The sequence below is a fragment of the Amblyomma americanum genome, chromosome 4, assembly GCF_052857255.1.
Source record: "Amblyomma americanum isolate KBUSLIRL-KWMA chromosome 4, ASM5285725v1, whole genome shotgun sequence".
In the NCBI taxonomy this organism is placed as follows: Eukaryota; Metazoa; Arthropoda; class Arachnida; order Ixodida; family Ixodidae; genus Amblyomma; species Amblyomma americanum.
The window spans coordinates 47,883,062-47,898,554 of record NC_135500.1 but is presented as its reverse complement, the minus strand read 5'-3'; the positions used below and the strand labels follow the sequence as shown (position 1 = coordinate 47,898,554).

General features: G+C 41.5%; 1 protein-coding gene across 1 annotated transcript in view; it reads left to right on the top strand.

Moving 5' to 3' along the window:
- Nucleotides 1-1,334: 1,334 nt before the first annotated feature.
- LOC144130107 (uncharacterized) overlaps nucleotides 1,335-15,493 on the top strand; it is a 49,627-nt gene continuing 35,468 nt past the window's right edge. The window contains exon 1 of the mRNA XM_077664125.1: nucleotides 1,335-1,486. The gene's annotated coding sequence lies outside the window, so the exon portion shown is untranslated. The remainder of the gene's footprint in view (nucleotides 1,487-15,493) is intronic.

Genomic DNA, 15,493 nt, shown 5'->3' with positions numbered 1-15,493 from the left:
TAACTACCAACAATTTTATGTTCTGTCTGAAAAAAATTTGTAAATTCATTATACTTGAAGAGCGTAAGTATCCGCCGCATTTTATTAGACCGCTAAATCATCCAGTCATCGGCAAATAATGAAATGTTCGTTGAAATACTATTGCATAAGTCATTGACGCAAATCAAGAAGGCGATAGGATCGAGAACTGTGCCCTTTGGAACACCAGACCGAATGGAAAGAAAGGCCATTAGAAAGGAAGGAAGGTGGATTATTAGCTTGTACAAACTACTCACGGTTAATAAGAAAATCCTTTATTCCATCGAAAACAAATCAATTAAGGTTTAGCCATGAAAGTTATAACAGCAGGCTTTTATGTGGGCTCGTGTCAAATGCTGTTCTGAAGTGATTAAAGGACGTCAAGGATACGTTAAGCTCAGCACTAGTTTCTAGGTTATGAAGTAATAATGCAAATGGAATTTCACTTGAAGGGTCTTTACGAAATGTAAGTTGTTTAGGGTTGAAAAATTTGTGATGTGTGAGTAAATGATGGTCTTTAATTTTGGAACATACGCTAGTTAAGATAGAGAGTAGAACCCTGTTTATGGGACGGAACAACTTTACGAATTTCAAGTCTTTAGGGAAGAAGAAGAAATGTTTCTCCTCACCGTAGCGTCGCTGGTGCTGTGCAGTCTGGAGGCAAATATATTAGCTGTCCACTTGAATAACGACAAGGGAATTAGTCCTGACAAGTGCAAGTTTTAGCGCTTCCTTTCGTGAGGCGTTTTGGAAGGAATTTCTGCCAATGAATCCCGCAATAAACTGTAAACAAAATGCTCGTACTAGTTGAAGTTTTTCTTTGTGGATTTCATATTAAAATAAACTTGTCCAAGTGAAAACGCGACAAACCACATTTTCGATTCCATAGCTTTGCTGTGGACGCGAAAGCGTTCTGTTGCACTCCGTTTTCCTTGCGCCCAGATATCTCTGCCGGTACACTTCTGAAACCGCAAAAAAAAGAAAAGGCACATAGCGAGATTTGCTCGCGGAAGCTAAAGACAGCTGCTGTCCGAGACATCCGCTTGCTCTCTTCGCGATGTTAGCGGCGACTATGCCACGTAGTGTGATCAGCGAAGAAAAGAATCGGCGGCTGGACACAACTCCGGGAAGGCGACAACGGCTGCCCCGGCCTGTGCTGAGTGCGCGTGCGGCAACTCTCGCCGGGTTTGCCGTGTCGCTCCGTCATACGGCGCTGCTGATCAATCGAAAGATTGATCAACCTATTGAATGGGCGCTCCCGTGCTATAGATAAGACCTTGGGACGGTGTACTACATTCACGGGTGGTGGCCAGCACATATCAGCGGGAGACGTGATCTCGGCGAACGCCGGACACAACAACCGTCATCTAACCACGTGCTTCACGGGCGTTTCTCTGCATCGGGCACTGCGCCTGCGTGGATACCTGGCTGACAACACATAAGACCCCAAAGAAGCCGTCATTTGCGAGTATATTTTTGCAGGCTAGTTGGTGCCTAAGCATTCTGGGTTTTTGCGCAAAAGACACGACACAAAAGAAACGAGGTAGCGCTTGTCCTGTCTACCTCGTTTCTTTTGTGTCGTGTCTTTTGCGCAAAAACCCAGAAAGCCGTCATTTAGCCCCCTCACTTAGCAGCATCAGTCATGGCGATCGCACGCTTTTCCAAGCGCCTTAGAGTACATTCACAGGTTGGTGAAATTTTGCCTTACTAGCTTTAATGCTTTTACCCTCCCCGTGACTGATGCTGCTGCCCACTGTCTATCGCCTATACTTGCTTTCGCTGTATTGTTGTTCGTAGAGCGTTCTTCAAACTGCATGTTTTTCCTTCTTTGTAGAGACTCTGTGGAAGGAACTTGCTAAACAAGTAAAAAGTGAGACTCCTACAAAACGAATAGCATATACGGTGTTACAATGTTTTTGATGAAAGACGTACCGAAGTGGCAGGATGAGGATGTCATGGAGGCCAAAAATAAATGCATAGGTCATTCAGATGCCCCTTCAAGGTGGTGACAGTGTAACTGAATGGGAGAAGAGGAACTTTGTAAGTGAATGGGAGAGAAGGGAGAATGGGCGAGTGAAATGTCAAGTGATGTCGTCCGCGAGCTAATACACGTCAATGTAAGGAGTTTAAGGAAAAATTGGGACACACCACGGGTACACTTGCCAAAATCTCTGCCATTCCTGCAGACTCTTGTCCTGAGGGAGGTTAATATTGACGAGCCTGAATGCTTGCAGTTATCACTTATCAGTTTTAAGTCACTTTCATTATGTACATAACACCGGAGGTCACAGTATACTCATTCTTTTAAATAATGATTGATATGCGAACAGGTGCTAGCTGATTTTGTTGAAGCAGAAGTGATTACTCTTAATGTTACAAAAGATGCAGATGAATTCTTAGTGTGCGCATTATATAGACCTCCAAATAAAAAACATAGCCGTTTTTCTTGAAGAGCTTTCGATCTTCCTTCGTGCCCATGGTTCAAAACGAGTTATTCTAGCTCGTGGTACTAATTTAGATATTTGTAACGTAAACAAAACGGGCGTATCAAAATACCTCACATTACAGAGAGCTTCGAACTGGAAAATAAAATTCAAAGTTATACGCGTGAAGAAATTTAGGCATTCGTTTAACAAAAGGTTATATTAACCCCATCAGTACAATATTTTGTAAAGGCAGTTCTTTTGGGTGTGTAATTAAGGAAAAAGTAGCGGACCATTATACTGCGGCCTTGGCCTTTTTTTGAGATGTTGACCAATCCGGCCAACAGTTTAAGGAGAAGTTAATTTTGAACAATGCTTATATCAGTAAACGAATAAGGTCTTTTGACTGAACCGGTTCATACGTGCTGATCATTTACAATGCTATGAGTTATTGGTACAGAGTTTTGCTGATATTGCAGCAAATCTCAAAGGAAAATTAAGCTAAAACGAAGAAACCCCCCAGACCCTGGATCCACAATGAAATTTTTGTACTTTGCTACATTAAAAGCAAACTTAAGAAAAAGCTCTAGGAAAATCTCGCTGATATAAGTACAAAAGATGAATTTCGATATATGAAAATAGAATTACAATAACAGCAAAAGTAAAAGTAGCCAAAAAACGTTATCACATACAGAAATTCTCTGCTCCTCGCTACGATTCTGGAAAAACCTGGAGTATAGAAAACACGGTTCTAGGAAGATCAGCTATGTGTATAGCCGATGATACAATGAAACGAATTTTTCCGAATGTTGAAGGCAAGAAACTGGCTGAAGATTTTAACAGACATTTCATTGACTCTGTGGCGAAATTATTTGCTCCTAATACTTCGTGCGGTGCTCACAACGCAGCAAGTGACTCAAATGTTCATTCTGCTATCTGCCTCCTATCTGAGAAGCTGAACTGTGGTATTTAGTAAATACATTAAAAATCACGAAATCGCCTGGCTACGATAGCCTTAGTTTAAGAGATATTGTTCATGTCGGTAAACTAAAACCAGTATTGTTTCACGTCATCAACAAAACCTTAAAACAGGCCATATTCATAATAAATTGAAAACCAGGGTAGTAAGGCTCCTTATTAAAAAGGATCACGAAGTGTTTACGATAACCACAGACCAATAGCGAGCCTTTCATCTATAGCCTGCATCCTTGAAAAAGTTGTTCATGCTAATATGGTGTCATTGTTTCAAAAGAATGAATATCTAACCCATGCTCAATACGGCTCTCGACCAGGATACAACACGACTCGCCTATTAGAAGACTTCAATGATTTCATCTCCTCCAAAATTGACCAGAACCGTATTTCTCTAACACTTCTTCTTGACGTTCAAAAAGCATTGGATACAATTAATCATCAACTTCAGCTACATAAAATAGATAATTTTGGTTTCAGAGGGCCCTATCAGTCATTCATTTACGGTTATTTCCAACAAGAACAGCAGTGTGTAAAAAGAGGTGACAGTTACAATACAGTGTCGGATAATAATTCAGGAGTACCTCAAGGGTCGGTCCTACGACGCCTCTTATTCAATATTTACAATAATGTAATTGGCAGACAGCTGCAATCCAAGCTGTATTTGTACACAGATGACACTGCCCTTGTACTCCCTGGAACATCTCATAACGAAATTGGATGTATACTTCAAACAGATATAGAGCGCGTGTTCGCAGGGTTTTCAATTAATGCAATAGCCGTTAACAAATCCAAAAAAAGCATTATCTGTTTCCGCAATCCACATAAAGTCATAGCAAATACCAAGCCGACTTACTTAGATAACTCTTGTTCCGAGAGTAGTTCATGTATCCCAGTACAACTAGTAGACAGCGCAAAATATTTAGGAATGACATTCGAGAGCACACTGTCTTGGAATATTCATATCGCGCTAATTGAAAAAAAATAAGAATGGTATGTGCATATCTATACTCCTTGAGGTCGCTATATGATGCACCTATACGGAAAATGGTGTATAAGAGCTTGAGTGAATCAGTACTAAGATATGGTCTTAATATTCATGCTTCCGCATCCACATACAAACTATATGTAATAAATAGTGTTTTAAGAAAAATTGCATCCAGCCTGTCATATGGCACAAAGTTTGGTAGGAACATGTATTACTTAGCATGAGTCGTTTTGATATGTTATTCATGGAAAAATAGTTTTTATTTGATATGGTATACAAACATTATTTCTTATGTCTCTTCAAGGCGGAAAACATAAAATCACGATTCTTACGCCACATAGAGAAATTTATTATTCCACGTGTGTACACTAAATGCGGAGAGAGAACCCGCGCATTTGATGTACCTTCATGTTTCAACAAATTTGAAACCGATAGCACAGTCACACTTTTCGGAAAAATAAGCCGTTTATACGATGATTTGTGCAGTCAAATGAATGACACCATGTGCCTTTTTTATGTTGGCCTTGTTAGAAAATTCATTTGGTAAAGTCCTCTTGATTTACATGCAGTGCTTAAAAAAATTCAGATGGACAAATGCCCTGTCTGGTTTTTTAATGTGCAATGATGAAAATACAATTTTGTGCATATACTATGTCCTAATACCTTATTTTTAGTCTCGATACTTTAAGACAAGCATGTGTTCCGCATCTTAATCTTCGTTTGTTTCTGTTTGAACATTTATCTACTTTAAATATGCTTTTTTGTGCAAGGCTTTGTCCTGATGCACTCATGCTGTACTGCCCAGCCAAGCTCACGAGCATCAATGCTTAAGCGGGCTCGTTATTATCATGTCCACTTGTCTGGAAATAAACTATCATCATATGCATATCCACACTATAAATCAGATGATGGAGAAGTGCGCAGAATATAACCAACCCCTATATGTAGCCTTCATTGATTATTAGACAGCATTTGACTCAGTGGAAACCTCAGCAGTCGTACAGAGATGGCGGAATCAGGGTGTTGATGAGCCTTATGTCCAAATACTGGAAGATATATACAGGAGCTGTACATCTACCATAGTCCTTCATAAAGTCAGCCAAAAAATTACGGTAAGGAGAGGCGTCAGGCAAGAGGACACGATCTCGCCAATGCTATTCGCCGCCTGTTTACAGGAGGTATTCCGAGGAACAGTTGGGGATGAGAGTTAATGGAGAATACCTAAATAATCTGCGATTCGCTGATGACATTGCCTTCCTTTGTCACTCGGCAGATGAACTGCAAATCATGATCAATGAGTTAGAAAGAGCAGTACGGTGGGTGTAAAAATTAACATGCAGAAAACCAAAGTAATGTTCAACCGTCCAGCCAGGAAACAGCACTTCACAATTTGCAATGAGGTACTGGAAGTGGTAAATGAATTCTTCTACTTCGGGCAGGTAGTGAAAGCTGATCCGGATCATGAGAGGGAAATAACTATAAGGATAAGAATGGGGTGGAGCGCATATGGCAGATTCTCTCAGATCATGATAGCAGGTCACCAATATCCCTCAAGAGAAAACTGTGCAACAGCTGCCTCTTACCGATACTCACCTACGGGGCAGAAAGGCGGAGACTAACGAAAAGGGTTCCACTTAAGTTAAGGACAAGACAGCGAGCCATGGAAAGGAAAATGAAAGGTGTAACGTTAAGAGACCGGAAGCGGGCGGAGTGGGTGAGGGAACAAACGCGTGTTAATGACATCCTAGTCGAAATCAAGAGGAATAAATGGGCTTGGGCAGGACATGCACTGCGAAGGCAAGATAACCGCTGGTCCTTAAGGATAACGGAGTGGATTCCAAGAAAAGGCAAGCGTATCAGAGGCTGGCAGAAGGTTAGGTGGGCGGATGAGATTAGGATGTTTGCAGGCATAGGGTGGGCGCAGCTGGCAAAGGACAGGGTTAATTAGAGAGACATCGGAGAGGCCTTTGCCCTGCAGTCGGTGCAGTCAGGCTAATGATGATGATGATGATGATGATGATGATGAAACTATTATTATTATCTATCGTCTCCCCGCCTCTTTTATATAGGAAACGAAATTTCACTATTAGCGAACTCATAACACCTCGGTTATATTCATTACGCAGTGCTTTTTAGCTTCTTGGTTGGACACTATGCGTCCGATGCTCGGCGACATCCCCATTTATCACGCCAGCTGCGTGCCGGTGCAAAGAACGATAAAAGCTTGATGGCCCCGACACTGGAGCCGTTTGGTTAGTTTTCAGTTCTCGTTCAGTTTTCGTTCATGTTCAGTGTGCTTTTGTCTCCATTATTCCTTTACCCGCAGCATTCTTTTTGATTTTCGGCTTTTTTCAACTGGCGGCTTTAGCAACGTCAGCGAACCGCCGCCATCGACTGGACGGGAGTGCCGACTGGATCATTAAACTCTCTCCTGCTGCCTGTGCTGAACGGAGAAAATTCGAAGTATTTCTTATCTCATGGTGTCATCAGGCCGGTCACAAAGTGATGTCGTCGCATTTTTTACCCGGTGCTCTTCTTGAAACTCTCCATTTCTCATGTCCGAGATCTGGGTGATGTGCTGCGCTGGCAAATTGTTCTCCGCCATACTTGATCGCCTCGTGTCACGACAGATCGAGACTTCGGCGACGTGCGCCGCTTCCCGAACCACGTTTCGCTCGTCGCTTTCTCGAACTGTCCGGCACTGAGCGCATTTTTATTTTTTGTGCTTGCCATCAGCTCTCTTTGCACTCTTTTTGCGGCAGGTTCGCCAGTTCCTCGCCCAGAATCCTTCTTTCCGTTTTCGCAGTTCTGAACTTCAACCTATTGCTCATTGCTTGCTCAGGTGGGCAGATTCATCGTCATAATGTGTTTTTATTATGAACGGGTGAATATAATTTTAGCCTTAAAATAACTTTCAGCGCGCTCACTCCCAGATTCCAAGTCATTCTCGGAATTTCTGGACAAGCGCATTTCTCAACGAGAAGTTGTTCACGAATGTAATATTTTTAATGTATCGTCACATTTCACTATAAAAATCAATATATCCGCAGATCCCTACTCAGCAGGCGTGATCTTAATGTTTTTACTGTCGCCAAAAACTTTCCCAATTGTTTTTCTATGAAAAGCTTTACTCTGCGATACAAGCGTGGACAAACATTAAAAGAAAGATGTTGCTACACGTTCGAAGCAGGACCCATTACCCTCAATATTGCATAATACTACCTTATAGTATTCCAGAATTGACTAACAATTAAAATTGATGTCCAAGAATCCTGAGCTTGAATATCTTTGTCGCTTTTAATCTACGGTTGCGCAGACACTTCATCCTTTTATCTGAGCATTGAGACGGGTGCACATGCATGCCCCCCCCCCCCCCCACCTTCGTCAGAAAATCACTGTTCCAATGTTGCGACAAATACTCCATGTGAGATAGGCTTTGTCATTTTGTGTTCAGGTGCAGGTACTATTGCACAACGCACTCAAAAGATTCATAAAACAATCGAAGAAAGAAACACATTCGAATTTATTTTGCCACATGTTAGACCATATTACAGCAATGGCCCTGGCAGTTTTCTCTATACAGGGGGGGGGGGGGGGGGGGGGTAGTATGCGACATGTATTTGACTTGCACATAGAAGAAAACATGTAAAAAATTTTCCAACCTCAATGCTCTGTACGTCGTGCCAATGGGCATAGATAGTTCATGTCTAAAAATGTAAACTGCACAGAAGGCAGGGGTAAAGAGAGATGCATTAAATAAATTCCAAAAGTGCGGCTTTCTGTTTATTAATGACAACCAAGATCAGAAAATATACGCAGGAAAAACAAACCATGTCCAAATGACTGCAGCTTAATCACTCGATGTGCTCACATAATCACAAGCATACTGGCTTCTCAAGAAAAAAATTCCCGCTGTGGCCAACGAAACAAAAAAACACTTAGGAATCAGATGAAGCAAGAATATTGTTCCTAGCTGCAGTGTCAAACTGCAGGCATCCCGGACACCGGACTACTCTGAGGGTCATGTCAAGAAAGAAAACATGTGCCTGCAACGAGAACTAGTAAAAGGTGAGAAAATTAAATGCAATTTAACAAATCCCCCTCCATTATCATGCGTTTAGTTCTCCATATTTTAATTTGCTTTCATTGTTAAATCATGTCTTATTCCCACGCCTTCACCTCTGCTCTTGTTTGCTGCTTTTCAATTCCATCATCTACGAATTTTCATTATGCTTTGAGAATTTACCTTCCCAGTGGCCTATTTCTAGAGTGGCTAAGGTTTGATGCAGCCCCTGGTAAAAATATCCTCTGGTCTCGGATGCCACTGTATGTTTTGTTGCCATAGTGTGAACTTCTTTTCTAAATGCAAGTGTAGTTGATTATCTGAGCATCAGTGAGTGATATCACCAGCTGTAATTTTCAGTATATTCCGCTATGCCCGCATATATTGCTTGTGAATTCATTTCCTATTAGTAAACAGCATTAAGCTTGTGGCTGTAATGACATTTCAGAGCGTATTCCATTGTCGCCATATTTTCATAGAGTTTAAATTCCTGGAGAAAGGCTTCGACTTGACACAAAGGCTATGCGCTATATATTGTAGCGTGCTGCTCCTGGAAAACAAGGAAAAGATTCCGGCAAAAAGTGAAATAATAACACCAGTTACTAGTAAACCAATGTCTATGGTTCCATCAATTTTTGTTTGTATTTCGCAAGTTATGCAATACATAAGCAATAAATAACGAATATAAAATAATAAATAAGGGGAACTTACACATCTAACGAGTCTTCTCCACTCAAGGGTAATGAGGATGTTTTACACACAAAGTTATACGGACCATTATAATAAAGGTAGCATTTACTCAGGTTCATAACAAGTTGAATACTATACCTCTACATTATTAATGTGCAAAAAGCTTCGGTTATTGGACTCGCTTTCACTGAAAAACTACGTTAGCTACGCAATGAGCATAAATTAATTTCCTTCTGAAGCACTATTTTGCTTGAGCAAATTACATACCTTGACTTTTTATATGCATGGTGCTGCTTCAATCAATGCATGCAGCAGAGCAGCAGCAGTAATTTTCATGAATTACATTTTGCCGGAACAGCAGAATGCAACCTCTACATAACATCTTTGAGATACTTAGCATAATGAAATTGTAAATATTGACTGACAGCGTGCAAGAATGGGTATTAAAACTATATCTGCTATCACGTACACGTCACCTGAGCTTAATTAAAGTTTAGGAACACTCTACTGCAAATATACAACCTAATATGGATTCATGCGAGCTGCTGGAAGTTATTCACATCAGGAAACAACCCCATCCTTCTGCAGAAAGGCAGTGTGAACAGTCCATAGAAGATTAACAGCTTCACACAGCTGCACATCACATTTAGCTTTACATGCAGAAATGGGGCTAATCAGACTAGCTCGGTAGCATGCCGCCGTACCGAGCATTACCATAACTGTGCATCATTTTCTCTGACTTTCGCCACACGTGAATTGCACGCAGCGCCCCTCAAACTAATTCAATATGAAATATTTGCTGAAGTCCAGCCTACTTTTGCAGAAAGAACTGCATTGATACTTCACGCAATAAAAAGAGGTCACAATTATTCAGACTGTTTTCAAAAATTCCTTTACTACTAAGTCCTCCAAATCCTTTAATGGATCCAAGATATGTGTAATGAAAGGGATGTAGCTGCACAAGATGGCTGGCTATGTTAATTGAAGGACAGCAGACAATGAACTTGCTAAAAAGTCATAATTACATAATAAAATGCATACACAAAAATCTAGTCACGACCACTTGTGCAGTTTGGAAGAAGCCAGGTTGAAGTTCAATGCCAGGAGCGACAGTGCTCGTGTACCTTTGCATGCGTCCTACTATCAGGTACACTGCAATAGAGGCGTCGTTCATAGCATTAGTGTAACGGTTGGTCATAACTTGTATATCCATTAAAACACATAATGGCAACACACATGCTCAAAAAACAACAGGGATATTTTGACAACGAGAAATTACAACCTTCGATTGCATATTTTATTCATTACAGCGCTTTTCACGCATTTATAAGAGGCATAATTGAAAGAGTGCACTAGTTTATACAACACAGCTGCTGGCACAGTCAGCGTACACAAACTTCTAAACTACAATGGCTAAATACCAGTGAATTGTCACTAAGTGCCTCATAAAATTCAAATATTGTATAACAACAGCGACTGCAGAAGGAAGAAAGAACAATATTGTTACTGTTTACGAGATTAAAAATATTCATAACAGAAAAACAAGCATATTCTCCATTTCAGGCTCTTAGAGTGCCATCGAACTTAAAATCTGCACTCTCCTATAAGGATTGAGTGCTGAACAGAACTTAAGAAAACACAAGAGCACAAAAAGATGTGACGTAGACTGCATGCATTTGTGATCAAATATTCAGTCACCAGACCTTTTCACTTGTCAAAAGAACTAAACAAGTCCACTTTTCACCATTAGTTCTCAGCGTGAATTACATATCAACTTAACACCATTCGCACGCATACCTTGCAATTCGAATAAGCTAGAACTGATGGCATGATAAGTCCCTTTCTGGGTTAGCAAAGAATATTGCAAGGTGTGTGTTTCACATTTACTGTTTTATCGTTTTATTTCTACTCCATGGTAAAAAAAAATGAGGCCATCTATTCGCCCACAATAGAGAAGAAAAAAAGCGACCGGGCAGGAGCTGTTCTCTTGCAGCGCTAAAATTATAACAGGATTACTGTCCAATGAGAATCGGATGCAGTGCTGCGGTAGATGTGAACGCTACGCGTGCCACTGAAGCGCGCACACTAATTTACTCGCCCTTTTCTAAATTGAGACTGTGCTTTAGATATACCTGACTGAATGGTCGTGAGCAAGGACACATGCGTTGCGTTAAAGAGACGACAGGCATTGTTCTTCAGCAGAGGAGACGAAGGATCATAGCCTGCTGAGAAAGGAAGCATCAGAAAGATGCACATTGCGCCGGTGCGGTCTTGTGTTGTAGATGAATCGGCTCCCTCCGGCATGTACGCAACCGGCTCAAAGCAAGAAATAGCAACAATTGAGTAGCGGCTCGCGCGCACAATCCATGATAAAGCATCGTTACTCAATACAACATGATTTTATGGCAGGCAAAAAACAAATATGACCAAATGAATAGGTCCCTTACATGAACGCTTCAAATTTGGCGCCAAAAATCTGTACGATGAGCTGTGCCGCGACGATCTGGCGTGCGCTGTTTGCTTCAGACGTAGACTCTTCCGCTAAGATGTCGCTAACTGCAGCGTCGCACCTTGACGAATAGAGTGCGATGAAGTAATCGCTGAGCACAAAAGAACTCAAAACGCATACGGGCCCGCACAACGTAAAAAGAGGAACGCCCGCCGTGACTCCCACGCACACCACCCTGCCACAACTACCACAAGCGTGGCCAACAGCGGCTTCGTCTTCAGCTCAAGGGGGGCAAATAGTCAATTCAAATATACAGGCACGTGACCTGAAAGCGAAGGGTAAAACCACAAAATTTATATTAAAAAACATCGCTTCGCGCCCTGCTTTTGTTCGGCAGGGAGCCGCGCTTGCCCTATTTCCCTTTTCTCCTCTGACTGAGGGAACGTGACCCAACATATATTTCCCAACAGTGTTCCAAGGTCATGACGCCTGTGTACGGGGCGACATAGCCTTCGGTGCTTGCAGAGTTCGGGTTGCTTGCATTCTTTTTGCGTGCGCCTCTCTGCCCATGTGCACTCATTTTCCGCGCTTTCGGTGTGTCCACAGGTCTTCCGTTCTCGGAGACGTCGAGAGCGGCGAGACTTGTCTTCACAATCATATTTGCTAGCGCTTGTTTCGATACGAGGACAGAATAACATATAGGCACAGGACAGACTCTGTCCCTGTGTCAAAACAAGCGCTAGCGAATTTGACTGTGAATAATTTCCAAATAGCCCAAATTTCCGCTTTAGTATGAGACTTGTCTTGTCCAGCCTCTTCCTCCTCTTCATCGCAGTATGCGTTTGAAGCTTTTCTGGCAGTCAGCTATTACGCAGTATGGGTAAATATACAAATTCTTCCCTACATCTGTGGCGTATGCAACAGAATAATTGTCGGAGTAGCTGCAGCCAGTTACAAGCATTGTTCGGAAGTTCTCGTCAGACACTGCGAAATACCAATAAATTTTCCTTCCTCTACTTCGATGTCATTCACAGAACTGTCTAAAAAAGCGATGTACATGCTAGAGCATTATATACTTCACGTAAGGCAGAGTAACAGTTTGTAATACTGATATCAAATTTTAACCTTGTTTTTTGCTTATGGGCCACACGTTTCAGAAGATTCCGAAAGAAAGCAAAAACCAGCTCTGTTTCAAAATAGTTGAGTTCAAGCGAAATAGATGCAAATATAGAAATATGGATTTTTTTAAAGCCGCACCTAGTGTTTAGAAGTTTGAGGCAAACGAAAGAGATTCAAGACATTTGAACTTTTGAGGAAGATGGCGCAGAAGAGGGTTTCATACAAAAGCCGACCACTGCTGATGCAGCAGTTCCCACCTCTCATCGCTCGAGTGTACGCGGAGTTCTCGAAATATTTTAAAAGATGTGTCTACTGAACGGAAATTGCGCACTGCCAGCGCTCTGCAAGCCTAAGCACGTGGTAAGACGCTACAAGCGACAGGTGATTCGAGCCATTCCACCACTGAATTTATGTTTTTGTTAAAGATGGGTTCATTAGTGCGATGCGATTTGTTGTTTAGCTCAGTTTTTGTGCCTACAAGATAAAAGTCTCAATCATCCGAAGCAACTTATGGTGATGAATGAAAACCTGTCTGTTTATACGGCATAGTTTCTTTTGTTTTCGAGCTTGGGTCATCTAGTTGCGCCTGTCCAGTGAAATGTACTGTTTAGTGCTTATCATTAGCCTCGAAAAGAATAATAATATTAATTGGTTTTTGGGGAAAGGAAATGGCGCAGCATCTGTCTCATATATCGGCGGACACCTGAATCGCGCCATGCTTCTAAAAGAAAAAAGCTATTTCCTGATGCATGAACCATTCCATCAGAATTCTCAATCCATTGCCGTAAAATTTGTGCCTTGGTTACTGTTTCTAGTGTCACCCAGTTTATTGAATTCGGTACTATTTGAAAAAAAAAATTGGAGTCAATGAACGTCATATCTGCCTATCACTACAAATTGATTGCATTAAAGCTGTGCGAAACATCTTAAAAGCTAAACATTACGTACACGTACACTGAGTTTAAGCTAATTTCTGCTCTTGTGAGCGCGCTACATAATTTCAGCCGTGAGTGATGTTCGTAATAGACTTTAATTGCGTTGGACTCCTCGCTCCCGTTTTATCAATTTAATATAAGCTGAAATCAAAATCCTTCTAGTGAAACACTTGTAGACGCCAAACCATTGTCAGGAAAAGCAGCTGTCTTGAATACGGATTACTGTGGGCTTCGCTACCTCGTGTTGAGATAAAGGATCTGCAAAAGGAAAGCTCTAAATGGCATTTACGGTGCGTTGAGGAGTTTCGGAGCAGATGCACAAATACTGGTGATATCATAGTAGATCGGCAAAGCTGCGACTCTTAGACCTGACTGTGTCATAGTAAAAGTGCTCTGAAAAAAAAATTACGTATATGGGATGTCAAGTCCACATTCACAAGGCAGTTAACGTGCTGAATTATTATTTTCATTGTTTCTTGCATTTTTGTTTTTCAGCGTTGTTGGTATTAGTGGTGAAGAGGACGCGTTCATCAACGAGTGGGGCTCGTTTTTGAGGAGATGGAGCAGAAATATGAGAGTGCAATTTATTCGGGATTTGCGTTACACTAGAATATATCTGCTGTTAACACAAAATTACTGCGTCAACAATCTCGCTCCTTCGTAAGACTATGTTTAATTAATTGTATGCATGTTGACCTGAATCTTTTTTGGAAGTTGTCTGGCATCGCTGATATTCCAGTTAAGACTGGAGTGACTGTAACGAGCAAAGCACTTTTGAGGGCATTCTTGACGGGTGGACGGTACGATTTGGCTGGTGTCCCGTGTCTCGTGAGAGAGCGTAAGGATGATTTCGTGTAGCACTATTCCGCTTTATTTGCTCAAGGAATACTTGCCTTAACGAAGGTTTCCTCGAAAAGCAGTGCACGTGCTTGGGAACTGCACGGGAGCAATTATCCTGGTGTTTATCTTACGCTATTATAAAATGAAGAACGTTGAAGACTAGAGCTTAAGCCCGCTGTGAAACAAAATGGTTCCTTTTAAAGCTTTCATTACTGCTTTAATGAAAGGTTCTTCATAAGCCGAAATTATAAGTGAAATATTTTCATGCCTCTGGTAGGTTTGTTAGAGTGAACCGTTAAAATGTTGATTTCGTTCAGAGCTCGATTGGTCAACGTAGTAACACAGCACTCATCTTGCCGTCAGTCTTTGCTGACTTACTGCTTTTTTTAAAACAATATTCAGTCATGACTATGAAAGCACTTGCACCGCTAATTAGTTCGCATCATTACCAGCCAAGAGTGTGTTTGCATGCGCGATGCTTTCGTGGCCGATCCCGGCCAATTCACCTTTTTCCAATAAAGCTGTGTGCATGCGCTGTGCGCTCAGGCAACTAGCAGTCGACGAGGGGTGGTACGGTAGAGGAAAGCGCGCACGGCAATTTGTATGTGGGCTAGACGGGTCGCGCTTCTTCATGCGATGTTTTGTTCGATCTCTAGAGCAAAGCAGGCCCTTGTTTTGACTAATCCACGGTGCACATCGTATGTTCAGCCTGCGATTACGCCTTTTGCGGTAGTTCTCGGTGCTTATTCATATGTTTTTCGTGCGTGTGTGTGATTGTATTTCAATCATATACACGCAAATCTGCATTTTTTGTTTTACTTTTATTTTGCGGTGCACAATTTTGAACACATGAGCCTACATTTTCTCTCGCTCTTTTCTTTTTATTGCATTATACATGTTAAAATATATAGCACTGTATTTAGCATGTGTATAAAACTCCGAGCTGCCAAAATAAGGGGCAATAATATCGTCAAGCTGCTCATTGCAGCTTTTTTG